Below are 6,000 nucleotides of genomic sequence, written 5' to 3'. Positions count from 1 at the left end.
AAATCCAGAGCAAAATTTTCCAAGACCTTACAGAAAAATATGCCATGGGCCCCAAATGAAAAACTTAACCCTAAGTAAATATTTGGGTTTGCTTCAGTTTAAGGACAAAATCCAAGTTCCGGGGGTCCTGAGAGGAGGCCAGGGCCCTCGGAGGCTCAGGGTGGGTGGTCTGGATGCTGGTGCAGAGCACGGGCCATAGCGCTCCATCCTGAAGGCCCCAGGGCTCTAGGGAAGCAATCCAGAGCTCTTGAAATAAAGTACATTTCCATTTCAGCCTTTTTAGAACACCTCTTAGCGACTGTCTGATGAAATGACCGTGTTAAGAAGCAGTGGGGCACAGGTGTTGACTTTGATGCTAGATGCAAACTGCAAGGCTGGGAACCATATAAGCACCTGGAGTGAGTTGCAACATACATCCCTGCGGAAGGGAAATGAAGGCGAGAAGTATGCTGTCAGAATTACATTGGTTGCCTATAACAGAGAACTCAAGTAAGTGACTTAACCAAGGTGAGCCCCTTTCCTTCTCATGTGAAAGACACCTGGAGGGGAACGGGCAGACTGGCACTGACGTCCCTTCTTTGGGAGTCCAGGCTCCTTCTGTTTTTCTGCTTTTCGTTCTTAGCATGAGCCTTCCAGTCTTAGGCCTCCTCATGGTCCAAGACGGCTGCGGGAGCTCCGGCCATCATGACTTACTCCAGCAGAAGAAAGGAGCAAGGGTGTTGCCCTGAGAAAAAGGGCCCACTTCTCAGCTGAGTCAGCCTGCCTTTACGGAGCTTACCACGCAGCCCATGCAATGACTTCCTTCTCCTCACCTCTCAGGGCCACTTCTACCTGCAACGAATCTATATATATAACAGCCTAAGCAACTGGACGACCAGAATGATGGGAATGACCGGTCAACCAGTCGCTATGATGCGCACTGAACACCAGGGGGCGGACATTCAATGTAGGAGCTGCCCCCGGGTAGTCAGTGTGCTCCCATAGCCAACCTCCTACAGCCAGCCAACCTCCCACAGCCCCTCCCCCTGTCCCTCCTCCCCCCATCTGGCAGGCTCCGTCCAGCAGCTGGCAGGCCCCTAGGCCCCAGCCAGCAGCCGGCAGGCCCTGGCCGACCTGGTCCCGATCAGGGACTAGGCGAGATGGCCCCAATAGGCCCTGATCGCCGGCCAGGCCTCGGGACCCCACCCATGCATGAATTTCATGCACTGGGCCTTTAGTCTAGGAATAAAGTCATTTAGCACAATACCACTCAGAATAAAAGCAGAGTTCTCTTAGGAAGGAGGGAAGGAAGAAGGGTGGGAGGGAGGGAGGGTGGAAGGAAGGGAGGGAGGGAGGGAGGGAGGGGAGGGAGGGAGGGAGGGAGAGGTGATATTGGCTAGGCACTTAGCAGTTCCAGTTACACATAGCATAGGTCAGACAGCATAGCTGCTTTGCCCCAAGCACAGAGGAGCGTGTCAGGAGATTCAGTCTGCTCACCGACACTGCAGGGCATGCAGAGGCCACGCGGAGCAATAGGGAGTGGTGTGGAGTGTGGCGACTGGCGGGATCCACATCTCACTCCAGGAGGCCTCTGCCCCTCCGCCCTGGCGGGTTGCTGGAGCCAGCCCCACTGGTTTCCATTTTGTTTGTTTGTTGGGGTTTTGGTTTGTTTGTTTTTTAGGAGCATCAATAAATCTAGATGGTAGAAGGTGATCTCTTAATTTTTAAGTGCTGGGTCATCGACTATTTTTTAAAATGTGAACAATAATAATGGCAAATGTTTTGCATGTTTTGATCCAGAGGAGGGCTACGAATTTTTATCTCCTGATGATAGACAGGGAAAATACAATACCCTCGTCACATGGCATTATCTCGTGAAAGTGCATCAGTTGTTAAGGGGAGGGGGGTAACTAAACATAAGCAGATCCTCCAGCGTGGGCAGAGGTCTGCGATTTGGGTGCTTGCCTTGATAGCAGGCGGAGGGCACAGGGCCGCCCGCAGGACTGGGGCCCAGGCCACATGGGAGTGAGCAGGAGCCCTGGGCCTCCGATCAGCCTCCCTGTGTGCTGCAGTCTCCCAACCTCCCTGCTGGGCTGGGGCCGGGCCATGTGCAGGGTGCCGGGGTGTCACACCGCCTCATCTCTCGCGTGCCTTGGGGAAAGGCAAAGCCTGGTCGAGTCTGAGCCTGCCGGCAGCCGGGCCTCTGCCCAGGTTCTGGGTGGATTCCGCTGGGATTGAGCCAGATCTCAAAGTCGGGGTCAGAGATCTTAGAGTCCACATTATGCATAGAAGTTGAAGGTCAGAGGGGCCGACCTTGAAGGCAAATTACAGGGAAGGGAGCCCTGAGCCTCAGCTGAAGTGTCAGGCACGGGTGGCCAGTGCCTCGGCGTGCCCTTTCTTTCGTCTCCTGCTAAGTGCCAGTTACACACACAGCCGTTCTGTCCTGAGCGACAGCGTGGATCCAGCTGCCCCGCATGAAGGCAGCTACCAGCCCTCAACAGCGCCACTATCCCGACGTCTGCCTTCTGGGGAGGGCTCTCCAGCCGTCCACTAACTCCCTAATTTTAGCATTGACCGAGCTCCCAGGAAGGCGCTGACAGCTCTGCACTGGGGGACCGACCCGTCCTGGTTCTCCTGGACGAAGGGGGTCCCCAGGATATGGGACTTTCTGCTTTAAACCTGGCTGAGTTGGCCACCCCGTCTCATCACTTCCAGGGACAGCCCCTTGTCCTTTGCCAGGATGCGGCATTGAGACCCTGACCGGCCCTGCAAAGGGACATGCAGGCACCTTCCCCGGGGAGACTGGGAACGGGAGGCTGGGAACGGTCACAGCAGCCTGCGAGGGGCAGGCGCCTGGCTCCCCGAGGAGAACAGTCGGTAACATCACAGGAGAAACTTGCTTCCGAGGTTTAAAAAAAGTTATCTCGATTCAGGACCCAGAGAAGTAAAACCTGGCCCCCACGGGGCTGAACGTTCCCCTTGTTCGTGGCCAGGTACAGGTATCGTCTGGATTGTGTTTGCATCACAAGAAAACGAGAGAAGCAGAGAGCAGGCGCCAAGGCCCTGGGGGACCCCGAGCCCCTGGGGACCCCGAGCCCCTGGGGACCCCGAGCCCGAGGGCCGCCTTCATTCGCCCTGCCCTGTGTTGTTGAGTGTGTGCGCCCATTTCTGAGATCTGACACCTGCAAGGTTTAAAACAGAACTATACCCTCTTCAAACTGAACCCGCTTCGTACGGGATGCCAAGCAGCCCCGGGGAAAGGGTGCTGCCCGCCAGGATGTGTGCTCGGTGGAGAGAGCAAGTCGCAGGCAGAATGTCATAACATCACAAGAAAAACAGATCTACCTGTTGCAGGTATTTGTCCAAGAAGTTCTGGGACGATTCACACCAAGATCTGAACATCAGTTTATACCTGGGAGAAAGTTAAGGTGGAAGCTTGTACTTTCAAGTCCACTCTCTGCCCTGGCCTAACTTTCTGCCCCTAAAAAGCCTGTGCTTCTTTATTTCTTATAAAAAGCAGAGACGGACTTTCCGACTAACAGACCCGTGTTCACAGGTCTCAGAACATGGGCTCCTTCCTTCCCACAGGCCACCACCTGGTGCAAACAGAACATGGTTTACACACCTTTTTAAGGACAAATCCCTCGTGTAATTAATTAAGCCTATAATTATGAGCCAATCTTTAAAAACGTAATCTGTAGCTTGCCTGCAAGCCTCCTGCGAGCCTGGCTTTTGATGTGGGCGGAATTATATTGGAACCAATTTTTACAACTTGGAGACTCAGGGGGAGCCAGGCTTCATCTGTGACTGATTTAAATGCACTGTCGCTTCCGTCTTTATTTCTTCACGGCGACGGGTGCTCACGGAGCCGTGTTCCACCCCAGGCCCCGGACACAGGGCTCGGGAGCGGCCATTTTACGTGAAGCCCTGGCCGCCTCCTGCGGTTGGAGCTGGTGCGCTCCAGGCTGGTTTTTCTCTCGTTGTTCACCTCCTTCTGCGCATCAGTAGTTTTAGGAACAGGCTTCCCTCTGCTTGTGCCACTAGAAAAAGGACCTCTGAACTGAGTAGGACCCCCTGCGCTTGAGTAAAGGAAGCGGGACTTGTAAAAAAGAGAGCGCTGGGGTTTCGACATCTCTGAGTGACCGCTTCCCAGACACTGCAGGTCTAACTCCCGTCTGTCCGGCCGCTTTGCCCTGGCGGAGAGGAGGCCCAGCGGCCTGCACGCCGGTGTGTCTGTAGGTTGGGACTCTCTGGGCTGCGGAGTCCGGAGGTGATGCTGGAGACAGAAGCTCTCCTGAGGAAGAAGAGAAAGGGAAGTGCTCTCAGGAAAGGGGCAGGTGACGAGGGCGGTGAGCAGGGCTGTGGGACAGCTACCCACTACGCTTGCCTCTGCCACCGGGACGGAGGCTGAGCTGAGCTGTCACTGACTGGGGATCCTACTTAGAGCAGAGAGCCTCCTCCACACTCCCAGCTGCGAGGCGGGACCCCCACCTGACAGGGCAAATGGCCCCTGGCACCGCCGCCCCCACCAGGCTCTGCGGCCCACCTGTCTCCTGCCCCAAGCCAGCCACCCGGAGCCCCTGTCCTCCGGTTCTGGGTAAAGGGCTAGCGGAGGAAGCTTTCTGCACACCTGGGGGAGGAGTCCTACCTGTGAGCCCTCCCCAGACGGGCATCTTAGCCAAGCCTTCCTGTCTAGTTTTTCCTTATTTTGGACCCTCACCCTGGAGACAGATTTCTTGTAGATGGCGTGTAGCTTCTCAGAGGGATTACTCATTCTGACAGGGGGAGGACCCCCCCCCCAATACCTTCTGACTCATTTGGGGTTTCTCTCGCCTTGCATAAACTTTGAGTTACTGCTTTTGTTGAGCAGATTATTATTCGGAAACGCCTTTGCAAGCTGTCTGGACGGCCATCACACGTGAGTTTGGAAAAGGCAGCACCTCTAACCGCTCTCGCTGCTTCCTGGCCCCAGGCTCCCAGGTGGGTCTGCCTAAGACAGAGGGGAGTCAGAAAAATTGGGCACCGTCTGCAGAGGCCCAAGACCGCTGTGCCAATCCCCGCGCACCAGGGGGACGGCACTGCCCCCAGCCCTCCTGCCTCGGCCTGAAGGCTCTGCTCCTACTCGCTCTGCTGAAATCTGTTCGCTAAGAATGGGATGCAGACTCTTGCCCCCGCAGGTAAACAAACCCGGACCCCAAACAAAACACTGTAAAAACTATGAACAGCCACCTTCCATCGCCAGTTTGCCTGGTAGGCGGTCTCAGCCAGTAGAATCAGCACCGGGGGAGTCGTGCGGGAGGAGAAGGGGTCTGACGCTGGGCCCACCCCTGGCCGGCAGAGTCAGAATTTCTGGACATTTTGGTTTTTGCTTTTCGACAGCCCGCGGTGTGAGGCTTTAACATGCAGCTGACGAACCACCGAGTCAAAGCAAGGAGGCTTTCACTCAGGAAGACACTTCAAAGTTCAAAACGTCCAAAGGAATCCTCACCAGGTGAGTCTCCCCGAATCTCCCCGCTAACTAAGGGCCCTCCCCAGTGGCTGAGAGAGGGAAGAGCCAAATTTGTGTGGGGCCCAGCCAAGGGCATTAGGCACTCCTGGGGCCCCCTCTGCTGGCCGCAAAAATCGGCCCATTCTCTTCCCAAAAGAGCCTCCCTATTGGGACAGCTCTTCTCAGACGCTGGGGTCCACGCAGCAGGGACATTTCCAAGGCAAACACCAAAAATGTTGGGGGTGGGGTGGGGCCAACCTTTTATTCAGAAAAGAGGAGGCATTTCCCGGTAAAAATACAAAAGGAAAGCATTTGCAGAATAGAAATACTTAGGCGTTAGGAATGCAGCCTAAATGTAGCCTTCAGAAAAACCTTGCTCCAGGATTTGGCTTCAGGCCAGTGAACTGCCTACTGGGACCTGGCTGGGGCGGGGGGGGGGGGGGGGGGGGGGGGGGTTACTGGCTGGAGTCTCATGTGTCCTGCGGCCTCCATGGGACTGACACGCTCACTTGTGAGCTTACAGGCAGGAGTAA

Source organism: Myotis yumanensis, unplaced genomic scaffold, assembly GCF_028538775.1.
Source record: "Myotis yumanensis isolate MYYU_CA2020_CCGP unplaced genomic scaffold, mMyoYum1.0.hap1 SCAF_7, whole genome shotgun sequence".
Classification (NCBI taxonomy): Eukaryota; Metazoa; Chordata; class Mammalia; order Chiroptera; family Vespertilionidae; genus Myotis; species Myotis yumanensis.
This window is presented reverse-complemented; position numbering follows the sequence as displayed.